This window comes from Halichoerus grypus, chromosome 8 (assembly GCF_964656455.1).
Source record: "Halichoerus grypus chromosome 8, mHalGry1.hap1.1, whole genome shotgun sequence".
In the NCBI taxonomy this organism is placed as follows: Eukaryota; Metazoa; Chordata; class Mammalia; order Carnivora; family Phocidae; genus Halichoerus; species Halichoerus grypus.
Genome location: NC_135719.1, coordinates 111,174,464 through 111,194,075, shown reverse-complemented (window position 1 = coordinate 111,194,075; position 19,612 = coordinate 111,174,464). Strand labels below are relative to the sequence as shown.

The 19,612-nt window shown below is 40.8% G+C and overlaps 1 protein-coding gene and 1 pseudogene across 2 annotated transcripts in view; both read left to right on the top strand.

The window, feature by feature from the left end:
• Positions 1 to 19,612, top strand: part of ARMH4 (armadillo like helical domain containing 4) — a 125,607-nt gene that overhangs the window by 58,631 nt on the left and 47,364 nt on the right. The gene's annotated exons all lie outside the window — the stretch shown is intronic.
• On the top strand, positions 16,450 to 18,634 carry LOC144382784 (small ribosomal subunit protein uS2-like; annotated as a pseudogene).

Below are 19,612 nucleotides of genomic sequence, written 5' to 3'. Positions count from 1 at the left end.
AGTATTCCAGAAAGGAGATTACCCATGCTGGGTGGGAGACCTGCCTCACTGGGGACCCAGGATGGTGCCTGGAATGAGCATGACCTGGCAATCTGGAGAGAGACATGACTTCCTGACCTGCAGGAGGCTGTCCTCATTAGTTATCTTAAGCAAAAGTTATTTTATTCTTTTTTTTTAAAATAAGATTTATTTATCTATTTTAGAGAGAGAGTGCAAGAGCGAGTGTGAGTGGGGTGTGGGGCAGAGGGAGAGGGAGAAGGAGAAATGCAAACTCCCCACTGAGCGTGGAGCCCCACCTGGGGCTTGAACTCATCACCCTGAGATCATGATGAGCCTAAATCAAGAGTTGGACACTTAACTGAATGACACATCCAGGTGTGCCTAAAGTTATTTCATCCTTTTTTTTTAAAAGATTTATTTACTTATTTAATATATATATGTAGAGAAGAGTGGGGGGGAGGGGCAGAGGGAGAGGGAGAGGGAGTCTTAAGCAGACTCCGTGCTGAGCTTGGAGCCTGACATGGGACTCGATCTCATGACCTTGAGATCATGACCTGAGCCAAAACCAAGAGTTGGATGCTTAACCAACTCTGCCACCCAGGCACCCCAAGTTATTTCATTCTTTTTTTTTAAAATTTTTTATTAACATATAATGTATTATTTGTTTCAGGGGTACAGGTCTGTGATTCATCAGTCTTACACAATTCACAGAGCTCACCAAGTTATTTCATTCTTCAGCAAACGTTTGAATTAAGGTGAAGTCGAGAGTTCTCTGTAAGCATAAACTGCATTTCAGTGGCTGCTTCTTGAATTAGGCTACTAAGTATTGGACTTCTTGGTTTATCAAGAGAAATGTAAATATAATAGAATCTCTTCAATGATTCTGTTTGGAGATTTAAGAAGTAATACTTCCATAAATTTGTATGATCCTCTTACAGTTTACTAAGTATTTAACACATATGACCTTGCTTGTCCAAACAGTGAGAGAAACAGGGCGCTATTAATATCCCCATTTTACTGTTGGGAAAACAGGGGCTCAGGGGAGTTCATAACTTGTTCCAAGTGCAGAGCTGGTTGGCAGAGAAGCTAGGTCTGGGGCTGCCAGTTTGTTTTCTCCGTCTCCAATGTCCTTTCCCTTCAATCTGCTTAAACAGAAAATCCCATTGAACTTGTCATCATCTATCTTCTAAGCACAAGTTGAAAAAAAAAGTCTGTCTAAAGGTAAATTATAGCTTTAATTTTTTTTCTGAAGAAGTAAATAAATCCATTCTTTCTGAGATCAAGTGAGGAGGTGAAGAGGAGGTAGCAGTGGATTGCCTGCCAGGTTAATTGCTTTAGAGCTCAAAGGCACTGAGCATGCCTGTGCACACACCAGAGTGGGTGTCAGTTGACAGAATGACCTGAAGAGGGGACGGCAGCTCAGGGTGGGTGGTTTGACTTTTTACTTTACTTCAGGCAATAAACGTAGTCCTCTCTAAAATCTGGGATTCTGTAAACATTTGAGTGTATGACTTGGGATATGTTTGTCTATAATCACAGGCAATATAGTACTTTTTTTGTTTTTACACTTTTTGTGGCAGATTGGCTTTAGTGACGAGGCTAACACAGAGTGACTTCTTTTTTTTTTTTTTAAAGATTTTATTTATTTATTTCACAGAGAGAGAGACACAGCAAGAGAGGGAACACAAGCAGGGGGAGTGGGAGAGGGAGAAGCAGGCTTCCCGCGGAGCAGGGAGCCCAACGTAGGGCTCGATCCCAGGACCCTGGGATCATGACCTGAGCCGAAGGCAGACGCTTAAAGACTGAGCCACCTGGGCGCCCCACAGAGTGACTTCTTAAGTGAACAAGGGGCACTAGAAAAATAACAGGGTTACATTACTTTTGCAAAATGACGTAAGGATGTTTTCTTAAACTCTTCTAGGTATCCTGATTTTTTTTTCCCCCACCACTCATTTAGTTTGGAGTTGCCATATTTTAATGGTCCAAATTCCCAAAGAGGTGGCAACTTCCCAAAGCCAAATGTAGACATAGAGGGGGTATTTAGATAAAGAGGAGCTTATATTAGCAATACATTTCCTCTAGTGAGGCTCTTTCTTTCTTTCTTTCTTTCTTTCTTTCTTTCTTTCTTTCTTTCTTTCTTTCTTTCTTTCTTTCTCTCTCTCTCTCTCTCTTCCTTTCCTTCCTTCCTTCCTTTCTTCTCTTTTTCTTTCTTTCTTTTCTTTTTTTCTTTCTGAATCTTAAGCAGACTCCATGGCCATCCTGATGTGGGGCTCGTTCTCACAACCCTGAGATCATGACTTGAGCTGAAATCCAGAGTTGGACGCCTACCCAACTGAGCCACCCAGGTGTCCCTAGCGAGGCATTTCTGCCATAATCATCCCCCCTCCTCATTCAGCAAGGTTCTAATGAGGGGCACTGTAGCCAGGAGTTGGTATTGAGGGCTCTGTCGCTCATTTGCTGTGGGATAGGTTAATGAATATACACTCAAGTTTCCTATTTGTAAAGTGGAAATAACAGTCTGTAAGACTCATTATGCAGGATGATAGGGTGACACCTGAACGCCCTGAAGTCTTGTCTCAGGCACCACCTGCAATCTGCAAGTGGAAGGTGACTCTTCCTCCATCTCAGCAGTAGATGTCGCTGCAGTCAACTAAAATTACAATAAAGCTCTGGCCAAAGGGATTCTAGTACAGGAAAAAGGAAAGGAGCACTAATAGCTATTAAAATGAACAGAGCATCTAGCATTCTTCCCCACCCCAAACTCAAATCCTTTACAATATACTACTGTTTATTATTTTTAGTAACATATGTCCGATAATGGACAAGTCTCTTCAGAAAAAAAAGTTGATTCAGAAAACCATTTCATTCCATCTTTCACTTATTTACCAATTCATTCATTCAAGAAATACTTACTAGGCACCTGCAATGTGTGAGGCGCTTGCCAAGCTCTGGGCTTACAATGATGGATAGTACAGACAGCCTGACTTTATGGAGCTTCCTGCCTGGTGGGAAAGACAGGCAATTAAAGAGGTAATACCAAAAAAAAAAAAAAAAAAAAAAAGAAAGAAATAATTACAGTATAGAGAGATTAGCATAATCCTAGGGCATGTGCTAGATGAAAAGCAGACGACAAGGGGACCTGGCTGAGTGGAGGGGTCAGGGATGGTCTCTGGGCTAAAACAGTGTTTCAGAAGATGCCCATATCATGCATCCAGGCACAAATTAGAAAGCCAGCATCTGGATTCCTTCACTCCATTTAAAATTCCCATGGGTTCTTGTTGTGGTTCCATTTACCTCCTTTGTCACCAGCACCATCTGAGATGCATAAAAATCGCCTTCCATCCTAATGTTACTGAGGTAATTTGAAAGGTCTAAAAAATTAACCATGATTTGTATTACTGACATGACCTCTCCACTGAGATATTAAAAACTGCCTAGTGTCTTTTATATGTCAGACACTTTGACAGATAGTCTTATTTTATTAGTGTATGATATATGGAAGTTAAAATTGAATGTTGAAGCAATCTGTCTTCCGTTGTTTCTATATTAATTCTTCACTGGGGTGTTTGGATTAAACAAAACCTTCATGTTCCATCAGGATGTTGAAGTTAGCCTAAAACATAGTGGGAGCCACTTGGGTGACACTTACGTGACCTGGCTGGAGGGAAGGACTGGTCATGCATTAGAACTTGGACATTTTAAGCAGATAGTAAAGAAAGAAATATCAATAAGGAACATGAAGTTACTCTGATCAATATTTGCTGTATCTCCAGCAACTCCCAAATTATATTTCGAAGCCTTGAATTCAATCTATTGCATCCCAAATATTGATTTTTGGATGAATAAAAACAAGTTAGTAAATCTGAATCCCTTATTTTTAGGAGATTCAGTGTAAAGACAGCAGAAATGTATTCTGATGCATCAGTAACAGCTTTTCTTGCCTCCTTTTCAATTAGGATATGCAAAACTAAGTTTGCTTTTTTGAAAACTTAACTCTGAGGTCTGCACTCACCTGCATTTAATTCATTCAAAAAACCTTTCTTTGTCACATTACAAAAACCATGGCCTCAGGGTTAGTATGACTGTATCTGTTGATCTTTCCAACTATTCTCCTTAGAATAAAGAAATATTCCAATGTGCCGGGTTACAAAATGAATCGCCAAGAGTTAGACATTCAGAAGAGCAGAAGGCATAGCTGTTTACAGTGTCTCTTAATTTACAAACATGTTATGTCTTCTCTTCTATTTCCATGCTCAGGAAGCTAAAGTGTTTGGTATTGTCTTAATTTATAAAAGGAAACATTGTAATATCATGGGAGGAGCCCTGGGGAAACTTCTTGAATTGCTCTGGCTATGCTTCTACTGTATCGTGTGGTCTTTGGTAGCCCCCTTCATTGCTCCGAGCTGTAGTTTTTTTCATATATTAAAGGGCTTTGGATGGACCTGAGGTCACTATGTGGAAGCTCCTTTATTTTCCTTTGTGCTTCCTTCTTTTTGACTCAAAAAAGAAAAAGAGGCAGCCTACCCCCTGTCCAAGTCTACCCCTTCCAGCTGTGATCTGGATCCTATCAACTTCTGCCTCCCCTTTGAGCTGCTAGGGGGACCGAGCCATTTGGGAACACTCATTGTTAAGTTAGAAATCTGAGTGTCATCTCAAATTCCTGTCTGTTTCCCTCAGTTCCCACAGCCAGTCAGGAGCAGAGTCACATTCATTCTTTCTCCCGAGTGCCTGGTCAACTCACCCTTGCCATAGCACCATCCTTAGGCCAGCATTGAGGTGGTTTTGGAATATAGGTGAGGTTTGGTGGGGTGAAGTCTGGGGCCCACGACCAAGAAAGAATTCTTGAGGCGTCTTTGGTGCAGAATGGTGGTTTATTAAAGCATGGGGACAGGACCCATGGGCAGAAAGAGCTGCTGCACTGGGATTGTGAGGGATGGCTGATTATACTATGGGGTTGAGGAAGGTAAGGAAAAAGGGAGGTTTCGAGAAAGTACTTTCATATGTTAAAGAAGACTCACAGGACTCACAGGATACCGGAGGCCTTGCCATGGTCAGGTTAAGGCATTAACTTACTAGATAGATAGTTGGGAGCTTCCTGGAGGAATGTTACATTCTTCTTATCACATGTCCTTATCAATGGGCTGCAGGTTTAAAAGAAATTCAATTTTGTTTACATTTCCTTCTGCCTCAGCCTCCCTCAATTTTATGAAGGGGGGGGATGATGTTAGGGCTTCAGGAAACTGAGTTATGGGTCTCTGGAAGTTAGGCTATTGATAAGAAAGCTTATTCCTAGTAAATCACTAGGACATTCGTAAACTGAGGGAGACTCAGGTCTTACAGGATTGTGATCTCTACAAGTTAACTATTTGTTTTTCCTTTAGGGCAGCCAGGAGTGCCTGAGGAATGTCACATATATCCCATGGTGGGGGGTGTTGTGGGGTGTCAGCTTCTGCTTTGTCCTCGGCTTGCCTTCTGTTCCCTCATCAGCATTAGCTCCTACCCAAATTATTGCAGGAGCCTCTTTACCCGTCTCTGTTGCAGTGTCTCCCACCTTCCAGTTCATTCTCTGCACTGTTCTCAGTGATATCTTTCTGAAACACAAATCTGATTGTTGAGCAGCGACTACCCTCCTGCACAAATGTTTATATTGTGAGAGAGGCTGTTATGCCAGGTTCTGAGAGACAATCAATTTGAATAAGACAACACAGTGCATTTAAATTAAAACCTTGTGTTGCCTACTTCATTTACCTATGGGATAAATTGAGTTTCCTTTGCATGGCCTTTGAGGCTGCGCACATTTTGGCTTTAAATCTGCCTTCCTATCAACTTCCCTTCTGCCGCCTTGCTTCTTGATCTGTGTGTACTTCCCATCCCTGCTCATCCTGAGCATGCATGTTTCTAAGATTTTGCCTACCAAGGTCTCTGTCTGGAATTCCTTTTCCTGCTTCTCCTATGTCTGTCTGTGGAATGCCTACTCAGTTTGTAATACCTGATGCAAATGTCATCTTACTCAGGGAGAATTCTCATGAATTGATTACTTCCTTGTTTCTACTTCTACAGGCCTTTGCTGACAGTATTATATTGCATTTGTTAATGCCTGTCTTTATAAGATTCTGAGCTACTTGAAGGCAGGGAATCATGCTTTATTCACCTTTATGTTCTCTGTGACCTATCTTAGTATACAGCACGTTTCGGCAGCTCCATAAGCAGTTATTGGTTGACTAAAAGAATTGAGAGCAAGGGAATGGGGGGATGAGGTAACAGGGTGATGGACATTAAGGAGGGCATGTGATGTAATGAGCACTGGGTGTTACATGCAACTGACGAATCACTGAACTCTACCTCTGAAACTAATAATACTTTATATGGTAATTAATTGAATTTAAATTAAAAAAAAAAGAATTGAGTGCATGCCTGTGCATACACGCATGGGTAGGAGTGGTTGTTGCAAGCATTTCTTATCTGAGTGGAAATGTCAGGGACTGTGGAAAGAAGAAACTTGGAAGTTGCAACTGGCTTGTTGATCTTCTAGGTAAGGTTCAGATATCTGCAGGTAGATCCTGATGGCCAAGGAATCTTTGGACTAGATCTTTAGAGTTCTCTTTAAGCTGTAAGAGTTGATAACTTCATTTTTGGCTACATCACTTCAAATCCAAGAGTTGGAACACTTTCCTTGTAACACTTTTGCCTGCTGGCGAAGAAACAAAGGTAGTTTGCTTAACATAACTTGTCACTGTCTCTTTTCTTAGATCTCTGAAAGCTACTTTGTGTCCTTCAGTGACAAAACATTAGGCTCATTCCCAAATGAATTGGTTGTCAGGTAGGCATCATTAAGGTTAGTGAAATGTCTCCATTTCAGCTGAGCAAGGCAAATGTGATACTGTCTAATCATGACAGGCATGATGATGTGATGTTCCAAGAAGTGAAGAACATCTTTCAAGGCTACAAGATACTTCATGTGTAGGCAATTACTCTAGTCAGTGAGTAGTAATCAATATGTAAAGATTAAGGTGGGAACATTAATACTTACTTCAATGCAGAAACATCATCATCTAAAGGTATTTTGGGGGGCCAGGGGGAGGAATGAACTGATACTCTACTACATCATTTCCAGATGTGGAAAGTTGATTTTTATAATAAATTTGCAGACATATCCATTCAGGGATGTGAATAATAAAAAGAACTAAAAGCTTTTTACAAGGTCTCTTTTCAGTATCTGCTTGCCTCATATTCTTGCTTCCTATTCATCCTTTAGCACCTGTGTCACATCCATTATCCTCCTGAAAAGAAGAATCATTCAGGCCACTTAAATGTTTCAATGACATACAGTCCATTAGAATTCAGAAAAAGCCCGCACTTTCCAAAGAGAAATGTGACACTATCTTTCACTTATTCTTTTTTCTTTACTTGAAGTGAAATTTCAGCTTCTCTTGGGATTTCTTATTTTATATATTCATAAGGTGATGATTTTAGCAGAAAATGACCTGTCACCTCCTAAAAACCACTTGCTTGGTTGGCTAAAGGGAGTAAGGCAGGGGTTAATATTAGTCCATTTCCCCATTTTTGTTTGTTTATTCTGACTATGAAGCAGTATATGCTCAAAGCAAAAATTTTGGATAAAATATATAACCCTGGCTTTATGCCCAGAAACAGCTGGGTAGGCTTCTGGCTCTGTCTACCACCCAAAAGAACCTTTATTTACAGCGGACCACAAAATCACTCAGAGGCCAGGGAATGGTGCAAGTGTTCTGCTACCATTTCCTTTGGGTGTCCTTTCAGGCTGTGCTGACTCTCCGTACATGAGTGGTCAGAAGTCCCTCTTTCTTGGGCTCCTCCGATTCTTTTTTATCACTCTCCTGCTGGGGCTCCATCCTCTTCCTACCAGCAGAAGATGGGAAGGCACGAAGATGAAAGGCGAGGGAAGCCTCTCATGCCACTTTTCAAAAGCATCTAAAGAAGATGGGAAAACTCATCCATGATTCCTCTATTCAGAGGAAACAAATGACCTGTTATCTTCCAGTCTATGCATTTTTTCCATAGTTGACATTGGAGTTTTTCCACTTTATATCAGTGCATTCTAAGTTACATTGTAGATGCGTTAAGTAAAATATATCTGCTTAAATTAGTAGTAACCATGTTTATTTTATCTGCGATAGTATTTACCTTTGAGTGTAATGATTCTTACATTTTAGTGCTTCTGCAATCATAGATAAGTCTTACAGTCAATGTGTATCTTTAATGTCAATGGTAAGTCTTATCGTCATCGACCTTTTAGGATCCATGAATATAGCATCTGGAAGTAGTATGTGTAGTAAGCTGCTTTTGATTTTTTTGTCTTGGAAAAGTGACCAGACTGACCTTCCTTTATGATTCAAAAATTATTTCTCTGAAACCTTAAAAGCCTTCTTGGTCCCTGCTTATCTCTAGTTACTCTTTTTTTCTTTGTGTTTGATTGTGGTAAAATTCACATAACATAAAATAACCATTAACCATTTTAAAGTGTACAATTCAGTGGCATTTAATACATTCACAGTGTGACACAGCCATCACCTCTTTCTAGTTCCGAGACATTTTCGTCACCCCAGAAGGAAGCCCTGTACCCATTAAGCACCTCCTCCCTCATTCTTCTCTTCTTCTAGCCCTGGCAATCACTAGGTTGCTTTCTATGTCTATGGATTTGCCTATTTTGGTTTCCCTGTTTACTCCAGAAGGTAGCTATGAAGAACAGGACTGTGGCACATTCCAGCATGTTGATACACACCGAGATACCAGTGATCCGGACTGACCACGAAACATGCCGGCTGTTGATAGTTGTAGAATTATCCTGGAGTTTTTGACAATTAGTGGGCACTTTATGTGAAGTGAATAACCAAGCAAAGCTACTAACAAGCAAGGCTGTGGAGGTGAAATGTTAGGAGCAAGGCACAGCTCAGAAGGTCCTCTGCTGTAGGATCTCAGCTTTAAGGTGTCAGCTGAGACTGTGGTCTTCTCTCAGGGTTTGAACGGGGAAGGATCTGCCTCCAAGCTCACACGGTTGTTGGCAGAATTCAATTTCTTGTGGGTGGTAGGACTGAGGACTTCAGGTTTTGGTTGGCTGGAGGCTACCCTCAGTTCCTTGCCATGTGGGCCTCCCTGTAGGGCAGCTCGAGACATGGTGATTTGCTTTAAGAAAGCTCACAAGAAAGAAAGCCTGCTAGTGAGCCAGACATTACAGTCTTATGTAACATAATCATAGAAGTGATATCCCATCACCTTTACCATATTCTGTTAGTTAGAAGCAAATCATAGTTTCTGCCCACACTCAAATGGAGTATGAGGACACTCAAGGACATGAGTGTCAGGAAGTGCAGATAACACATTGTCATACTCCTGTATAAATGGGTCAACCAGTTACTCATGTCTATCTGCAGTGTTGGCTTACACTTACCCTCCCTTGAAGAGTAAATTAGGGAGAGAAATGGGCTCATTCTAAAGGACAGTGTAGGCACGAGTGGAAGCTCTGTGAGTGTGCTTTATATTTGCAGTGATGCATAGAAATCACAGTGACTCACCATTTGTTTAGATCTTTCAAGGGAAACTGGAAAAAGGATGACCGTCTCTGGAGAAGATACTAGATGATGGTGATGCCTGGTGGGCTCAGCCTGAATGTGTGATTTGAGTCTTGAGGCTTGAGGGGACAGAGTGTCTGCAATCACACAATAAGGCAATGCGGATAGATTCTCTGAAATCAGTGGCATTGTTTGCTAAAAATTTATCCTCCAAAGTCCGGTGTCAGCCAGACTTATTCTGAAGAAATTCTGAAACCATCTCCAGGGCTCTATTTTGATGCAGAAAGAGTGAACTGTACTTTGCCTGGCAGCATACTTTCTGTGAAACATTTTTTTGATGTAAATGGCGTTACCCTAGGGGCACCTTGGTGGTGCAGCTGGTTGAGCATCTGACTCTTGGTTTCGGCTCAGGTTGCGATCTCAGGGTCATGGGACTGAGCCCTGTGTTGGACTCCATGCTCAACAGGGAGTCTGCTTGAGATTCTCTCCCTCTCCCTCTGCCCCTCCCCTGCTCTCTGTCTCTCAAATAAATAAATCTTAAAAAAAAATGGCATTACCCTGCTTGATTAACAATACCATGTGTGTGATTTTGCTCTGAATTACTCTTGAATCTTTTAAAAAATCAATGATACCTAGCACAATATCACATACATGGCAGGCACTAAATAAGAATTTGCTAAATTAATGAAAGAATTAAAAAGAATATTTTATACACTCTGGTGGTAATTATAGGAAAGGAGTCTTTCAAAAGTTTTGGGTAATAATTGACATTATTGGAATAAAATATTGTATTTGTTTTAAGAGCACTCTTGTCCCTTGATAATGTTGATGTCTTCTGCCCTGGCTGGGAGGTGTCATTTTTTTCTTTCAGTACTGTGAATACAGTGGTTATGAATTTCAAGAGCAAAGATAGTGTGAATCACAAATGTTTCACAGCATTAGATACTCTTTGACAGCTACTACCTGCTCATTCTTTATTGGTGTTTTTTAATTAAAGTTTTTGCTAAATTTCCATGCTTATGATACTATGTCAAACTAATCAGGAAGAAGCAGATAATAATTAAACATTTTGGGAAAAAGTAATGAATGCATAAATGTTGTAAGTGGCAGTTTCTTTAATATAACTAATACTACCCTGGAATTATTTAAAGTAAAATTTTGATGCCAATGTCTTAGGTGTTGGATCAACCTATTATTAATATTGTAAGTGTAGCTAATTCTTACTTAGAAGTGTGTGGATTATCTGCACTGATCATTTACTCCCAGATTCGATTTTGTTGCTAACCCAGCTATTTCTAGGCTACTTACTTGAATTGCTTCTTCCATTTGATATAAACTGAGGGATTACTGGTGCACCTGGGTGGCTCAGTCGGTTAAGCATCTGCCTTCGGCTCAGGTCATGATCCCAGGGTCCTGGGATCTAGTCCGGCATTGGGCTCCCTGCTCAGCGGGGAGTCTGCTTCTCCCTCTGCCCATCCCCACCGCTCGTGCTCTCTTTCTCTCTCTCTCAAAAATAAATAAATACAATATTTTTAAAAATAAACCGAGGGATTACAAACGATTCTTAAAAATTGTCTAAGAAAACGTCAATAGAAAAACCAACCAAATTCTAGCCAGTTGAAAAGTTTTTGTTCATTTTAGTGTTTACACAACTTCTTGCCTCTGTCAGTCTGTGTGATTGAGAGTTAACCATGCTGCTTGACACAGGCCTCGGTTCTGCTTTCTTATTGATCAGGGGAGACATGAGCTGGGGAGGTTGTGATAGATGGATAGTACCAGAATGTTCCTGGCAAACGCTCTGAGACTGTGTCCTTCTCCGACTCATTAAATCAAAGCAGAATACTGAAAATGATATGCCAGGCATGGCAAGCCTTTCTTAGGATGCAGATAATCACATTTTCTGCTCATTTGGAAAGAACCATGACTTGACTACTGATCTTTAATAAAATGTTATTTTAAAAGAGCTTGTAGAGCATCCTTCCCATTTTTATCTTAAAAACCCTCCTTTGGACCATGGCTCCTGTCAGGGGTTGAATTGTATCCTCCTCCCCCAAAAAGATATGTTGAAGTCCTAACCCCTAGGACCTATGAATGCAACATTTGGAAATAGGGTCTTTGCAGAGTTCATCAGGATGAGGTCATTAGGAAGGACCTTAGTCCAATGTGACTGATGTCCTATTAGAAGAGGGAAATTTGGACACAGACACACAAAGAGAATGCCATGTGGAGTCACAGAGACACAGACACACAGGGAAGGAGCCATGTGAAGACTGAGGCAGAGACTGCAGTGATGTTGCCACAAGCTAAGGAACACATGCATCTACCAGGGACTGGAAGAGGCAAGGAAGGATCCTCCCTTAGAGTCTCTGGAGGGAGCATGGCCCTTTCAACATCTTTTGTTTGTTTATATATGTATGTATGTATGTATTTAAATTCCAGTTAATTAACATACAGTGTTATATTAGTTTCAGGTGTACGATATAGTGATTCAGCAGTTCCATATATTACTCAGTGTTCATCAAGATTAATTGTACTTTTTTTTTTTGCTGTGAGGATTCCGTCCTTCTTTTTTATTTATTTATTTATTTATTTATTTATTTATTTATTTATTTATTTGATGTAGTGTTCTATGATTCATTGTTTGCGTATAACACCCAGTGCTCCATGCAATACATGCCCTCCTTAATACCCATCACCAGGCTAACCCATCCCCCCACCCTAATTGTACTTTTTTTTAAAAAAAGATTTTATTTATTTATTTGAGAGAGAGAGAGAAGGAGGGAGAGGGAGCATGAGCAGGGGGAGCAGCAGAGAGAGAAGCAGACTCCCCACTGAGCAAGGAGCCTGATGTGAGGCTCTATCCCAGGACTTTGGGATCATGACCTGAGCCGGAGGCAGATGCTTAACCAACTGAGCCACCCAGGCACCTCAAGATTAAGTGTACTTTTAATCCTCATCAACTATTTCACCCATCCCCCACCCTCTTCCCTTCTGGTAACCATCTGTTTGTTCTCTACAGTTAAGAGTTAAGGCTCTCTTTTTTTCCCTTTGTTTATTTTTTTGTTTCTTAAATTCCACATATGAGTGAAATAATTTGGTATTTGTCTTTCTCTGACTGACTTATTTCCTGTAGCATTATACTCTCTAGATCCATCCATGTTGTTGCAAATGGCAAGATTTCATTCTTTTTATGGCTGAGTAATATTCCATCTTCTTCTTTAGGTTGCTATGACCAATGTCAGAGAAATTACTGCCTCTGCTCTCTTCTAGGATTTTTATGGTTTCAGGTCTCACATTTAGGTCATTAATCCATTTTGAGTTTATTTTTGGGTATGGTATAAGACAGTGGTCCAGTTTCATTCTTCTGCATGTAGCTCTCCAGTTTTCCCAACACCATTTGTTGAAGAGACTATCTTTTTCCCATTGCATAGTCTTTCCTCGTTTGTTGAAGATTAATTGACCATATAGTTGTGGGTTTATTTCTGGGCTTTCTGTTCTCTTCCATTGATCTATATACCTATTTTTGTGCCAGTACCATACTGTTTGATTACTACATTTTTGTAATATAACTTGAAGTCTGGAATTGTGATACTTCCAGTTTTGTTTTTCTTTTTCAAGATTGCTTTGGCTGTTTGAGGTCTTCTGTGGTTCCATACAAATTTTAGGATTATTTATTATAGTTTTGTGAAAAATACTGTTAGTATGTTGATAGGGATTGCATTAAATCTATAAATTCTATAGATTGCTTTGGGCAGTATAGACATTTTAATAATATGTATTCTTCCACTCCATGAGTATGGGACATCTCTCCATTTCTTTGTGTCTTCTTTAATTTCTTTCATCAATGTTTTACAATTTTTAGAGTACGCGTCTTTCACTTCTTTGGTTAAGTTTATTCCTAGGTATTTTATTATCTTTGGTGCAATTGTAAATGGGATTCTCTTCTTAATTTCTCTTTCTGCTGCTTCACTATTAGTGTATAGAAATGCAATGGATTTCTGTGTATTAATTTTGTATCCTGAAACTTACTAAAGTCATTTATCAATTCTCGTAGTTTTTTGGTAGAGTTTAGGGTTTTCTATATAGAGTATCCAGGTCCTATGCAAATAATGAAAGTTTTACTTCTTCCTTACTAATTCGAATGCCTTTCATTTCTTTTTCCTGTCTGATTGCTGTGGCTAGGACTTTCAGTACTATGTTGAATAAAAGGGGTGAGAGTGAACATCCTTTTCTTATTCCTGACCTTAGGGGAAAAGCTCTCAGTTTTTCCCCATTGAGTATGATGTTAGCTGTGGGTTTTTCATATATGGCCTTTATTATTTTGAGGTATGTTCCTTCTAAACCTACTTTATTGAGGATTTTTATCATGAATGGATGTTGTACTTTGTCCAATGCTTTTTCTGCATCTATTGAAATGATCATATGGTTTTTATCCTTTCTCTTATTGATGTGATGTATCACATTGATTGATTTGAGAATATTGAACCACCCTTGCAGCCTGGGAATAAATCCCACTTGGTTGTGGTGAATGATTTTTTTAATGTATTCCTGGATTCAGTTTGTTAATATTTTGTTGAGGATTTTTACATCTATGTTCACCAAAGATAATGGTGTATAGTTCTCTTTTTTTTTGTGGTGTCTTTATCTGATTTTGGTATCAGGGTAATGTTGGCCTCATAGAATGAATTTAGAAGTTTTCCTCCTTCTTCTATTTTTGGGAATAGTTTAAGAGGAATAGGTATTAACTCTTGTTCTTCTTTTTTTTTTAATGAAGATTTTATTTATTTCTCTGACAGAGAGATCACAAGTAGGCAGAGCAGCAGGCAGAGGGAGAGAGAGAAGCAGGCTCCCCGCTGAGCAGGGAGCCCGATGTGGTGTTCGATCCCAGGACTCTGGGATCATGACCTGAGCCGAAGGCAGCCGCTTAACCAACTGAGCCACCCAGGCGCCCCGGTATTAGCTCTTCTTTAGGTGTTTGGTAGAATTCAGCTGTGAAGCTCTCTGGCCTTGGAATTTTGTTTGTTGGGAGTTTTTTGATTACTGATTCAATTTCATTGCAGGTAATCAGTCTGTTCAAATTTTCTATTTCTTCCTGCTTCAGTTTTGGTAGGTTATATGATTCTAGGAATTTATCCTTTTCTTCTAGGTTGTCCAATTTGTTGGCATATAACTTTTCATAATATCCTCTTTAATCATTTGTATTTCTGTGTTGTTGGTTGTTATTTCTCCTCTTTCATTTATGATTTTGTTTGAGTTCTCTCTCTCTCTCTCTTTGATGATTCTGGCTGGGTTTATCAATTTTGTTGATCTTTTCAAAGAACCAACTTCACCTGGTTTCATTGATGTGTTCTATTTTTTTTTTTTTAGTTTCTATATCATTTATTTTTGCTCTAATCTTTATTATTTCCTTCCTTCTGCTGGTTTTAGGTTTTGTTTGTTTTTCTTTTTCTAGCTCCTTAGGTGTGAGGTTAGGTTGTGTATATGAGATTTTTTTTTCTTGCTTTTTGAAGTAGGCCTGTATTGCTATAAACTTCTCTCTTACAAATGCTTTTGCTGCAACCTAAAGATTTTGGACTGTTTGTTGTATTTTTATTTTCATTTCTATGTAATTTTTAATTTCTTCTCTAATTTCTTGGTTGACCCATTCATTGTTTAGTAACATGTTATTTAACCTCGTATATCTGTGCTCTTTCCAGGTTTTTTCTTGTGGTTGATTTCTACCTTTCAACATCTTGATTTTGGATTTGTAACCTCTAGAACTGAGAGAATACATTTCTGTTGTTTTAAGCCATTTAGTTGGTGGTACTTTGTTATGACAGTCCTAGGAAACTAAGACATCCCCTCCCCCTCCCCCAACCTCTTGAACTCCTGCTTTCTTCTTCTCCTTCCCTTCATAGCCAAGCTGCAAGTTGGCTGGATTGCATCACCCCACCAAAACTGTTCTTGCTGAGAGACCTCCCAGGAGGACTAAGCCTGCAGAGCCTAGAGCCCACTTGCCAGGATTCAAATCCAGACTCTACTCCCTGCTAGCTGTATGAACTTAAGCAAATTATTTAACCTTCCTGTGTCTTATTTTGTGTTTATCAATACAATGAGCCTATCCCTGGGGACCATTTTAAGGTTTAAAAGAATTAATACAGCTAAAGCATTTAGCATGGTTCCTGGCACATAGCTAACAATGTGCACTTATTTCTATAAATATAATTTGCCACATACGTTGTCCCTTCCAGTTCTTACATTACCTGACTCTCTGCAGCACTGGACCCTACAGGCCACTTTCTCCTCCATGGCTCCTTTGGTCCATTGCCTTCTGGTTGTCTTCCCCACCTCTGGTTGCTGCTTTTCTAAGTTTCTCCTAGGAAGGCATTGTAGCTTATGGTTAGAGTTCTAGTGTTAGAATCTGACATATCGAGGCTCAATTCTCAGCTTCACAATTATGAAAGTGAGTGATTTTGAGCAAGTTAAACCTTATGAGCCCCAGTGTTTTCTGGATAAGATGGGGATAATCTTACCTGCTTGGGTTTGTGTGAGGAGTAAATGGGATAATATAAACAGAGGGCTGTTGTAAGCTGGATTCTGACTTTCACCTTCACCTCTGGCTCATCTTCTGACCCCCTTGTTGAAAGCTGTGGTGTAAGGCTCTGCACTTGGTGTCATCTACAGCTCCAAGGGGAGTCATTCACTTAAAGTGAAATGTGCTACAGCAGTCTTCCTCCTCCCCCAGATTTGTTGTACAGATAGATCTCTGGAATATACTTAAGGCACTGAGAAAAGTCCTAGCAAATTGAAACTTCAGTCATATTTCATGTTTTAATCTCATAGCCTCTACATTCAGTGGTTACCAGGTCCTGTGGTTTTGATTTCTCCTACAGCTCTTAGAAATATCTTCTTTTTGGTCCTTTTCGCGCTACCCAGGGAAAGGTCCATACGGCGTTGTTTTGTGTTCCCGTCCTAACTTAAAGGGAAACTTTCACAATGTCCGGAGCTCTTGATGTCCTGCAAATGAAGGAGGAGGATGTCCTCAAATTCCTTGCAGCAGGAACCCATTTAGGTGGCACCAACCTTGACTTTCAAATGTAACAGTACATCTACAAAAGGAAAAGTGATGGTATCTACATCATAAATCTGAAGAGAACCTGGGAGAAGCTTCTGCTGGCAGCTCGTGCTATTGTTGCCATTGAAAACCCAGCTGATGTCAGTATCAGATAAAGGGCTAGTATCCAAAATCTATAAAGAACTTATCAAACTCAACACCCAAAGAACAAAGAATCCAATCAAGAAATGGGCAGAAGACATGAACAGACATTTTTCCAAAGAAGACATCCAAATGGCCAACAGACACATGAAAAAGTGCTCAACATCGCTCGGCATCAGGGAAATCCAAATCAAAAGCTCAATGAGATACCACCTCACACCAGTCAGAATGGCTAAAATTAACAAGTCAGGAAACGACAGATGTTGGCGGGGATGCGGAGAAAGGGGAACCCTCCTACACTGCTGGTGGGAACGCAAGCTGGTGCAACCACTCTGGAAAACAGTATGGAGGTTCCTCAAAAAGTTGAAAATAGAACTACCATACGATCCAGCAATTGCACTACTGGGTATTTACCCCAGAGATACAAATGTAGGGATCCGAAGGGGTACGTGCACCCCGATGTTTATAGCAGCAATGTCCACAATAGCCAAACTGTGGAAAGAGCCAAGATATCCATTGACAGATGAATGGATAAAGAAGATGTGGTATATATATATATATATATATATATATATATATATATATACACAATGGAATATTATGCAGCCATCAAAAGGAATGAGATCTTGCCATTTGCAACGACGTGGATGGAACTGGAGGGTGTTATGCTGAGCGAAATAAGTCAATCAGAGAAAGACATGTATCATAGGACCTCACTGATATGAGGAATTCTTAATCTCAGGAAACAAACTGAGGGTTGCTGGAGTGGGGGGTGGGGTGGGAGGGATGGGGTGGCTGGGTGATAGACACTGGGGAGGGTATGTGCTATGGTGAGCGCTGTGAATTGTGCAAGACTGTTGAATCACAGATCTGTACCTCTGAAACAAATAATGCAATATATGTTAAGAAAAAAAAAAAAAGAAGAAGATAGCAGGAAGGGAAGAATGAAGGGGTAAAATTGGAGGGGGAGACAAACCATGAGAGACGATGGACTCTGAAAAACAAACTGAGGGTTCTAGAGGGGAGGGGTGTGGGAGGATGGGTTAGCCTGGTGATGGGTATTAAAGAGGGCACGTTCTGTATGGAAAAAAAAAAAAAAGAAAGAAAAGAAAACCCACCTGATGTCAGTGTTACATCGTCCAGGAATACTGGCCAGCGAGCTGTGCTGAAATTTGCTGCTGCTACCAGAGCCACTCCTATTGCCAACCGCTTCACTCCTGGAACCTTCACTAACCAGATCCCAGCAGCCTTCCGGGAGCCAAGACTTCTGGTGGTTACTGATCCCAGGGCTGACCACCAGCCTCTTACAGAGGCGTCCTGTGTTAACCTGCCTACCATTGCTCTGTGTAACACCGACTCTCCTCTGCGCCATGTGGACATTGCCATCCCTTGCAACAACAAGGGAGCTCACTCAGTGGGTCTGATGTGGTGGATGCTGGCCAGGGAGGTTCTGCGCATGCGTGGCACCATTTCCCGTGAACACCCATGGGGGGTCATGCCTGATCTCTACTTCTACAGAGATCCTGAAGAGATTGAAAAGGAAGAGCAGGCTGCTGCTGAAAAGGCTGTGACCCAGGAGGAATTTCAGGGTGAATGGACTTCTCCAGCTCCTGAGTTCACTGCTACTCAGTCTGAAGTTGCAGACTGGTCTGAAGGCATGCAGGTGCCCTCAGTGCCTATTCAGCAGTTCTCTACGGAAGACTGGAGTGCCCAGCTGGCCACTGAAGACTGGTCTGCAGCTCCCACTGCTCAGGCCACTGAATAGGTAGGAACAACCACTGAGTGGTCTTAAGCTGCTCTTCCACAAAGGCAAACAAAATGGAAATAGAAATGGAAAAGGTTGACAGAAAATAAACAGTTTGTAAAAAAAAAAGAAAGAAAGAAAAAGAAATATCGTCTTTTTGAAGAAACCAAACTGTAGCTTTGGAAGGGATAACAGGGGAACCAGGCATGATGTCTGATGGAAATCAACAGTTCCAGTCCTGATTTCAGAAAAGATGGATTCTAAGACAGCCAGTGAGTTTGGCTGAGCAGAGCAGAAATCCAGAAGTGGTTCATGTGTGGTGTTAGACAGGGAAGGTTGTCACCAGTAGGAGGTGGGCTAGAAGTATAAGAATTGGATTCTGGCAGGTAAGGTGCCAGGGTCAACCCTTAGAGGAAGGACTGGTGTAAACCAGGCAGGATTTCAGGGACTCCTCGCCAGTGAGCTGGAACTCAGGGAAGGTCTCTGGTCTTAGACTGAGCAACTGATCAGAATTAGGAATTTGGGTCTTTGGACTGAGCCTGTTCAGGGCTGAGGAGTAGGGCTGCAAGGGACTGTGGGCCAAGATACTCATGGAGGAACCTCACCAGGTTGGGGTGCAACATGGCATCTGGAATGCAAATTAATTCTAAGCCTTACCAGTGCAGCCAAGGGGCTCAAGCAGGGCCTGTTGGTGCAGGCTTCTTCTGTCATCATTACCTTGGAAACCAAGGAAGGCCAAGGCTGTGTCAGTGGTCCCAGCTGGGAAGACCTGGAGAGGAAGAGAGACAGAGAAAATCAAGCTAATAGATACATAGTTCATCATTGTGACCATTAGGAAAACACATAGAGGAAGTTTGGGAGTCCAGGAACTCTGAAAATATCTTCCCTTTGTGCATTTGCTGTACATATTCTATGCAAACCCCATGGCAGCCCACACACCTTAGAGGTAACTTTCTCCCTGGTATTGATTGCTCTGAAGAAGCAGTGGCCTCTTGCAGCTAAAGAAGCATTTGTAAATAATATTCTGACTCGGAAATGCTCCATGTGGTTGCCTTATTGTACATCTCTTAATACAGAATCTCTGGGCACAGGTCTATAGGGATGATCTACAAGATCAATGTCATA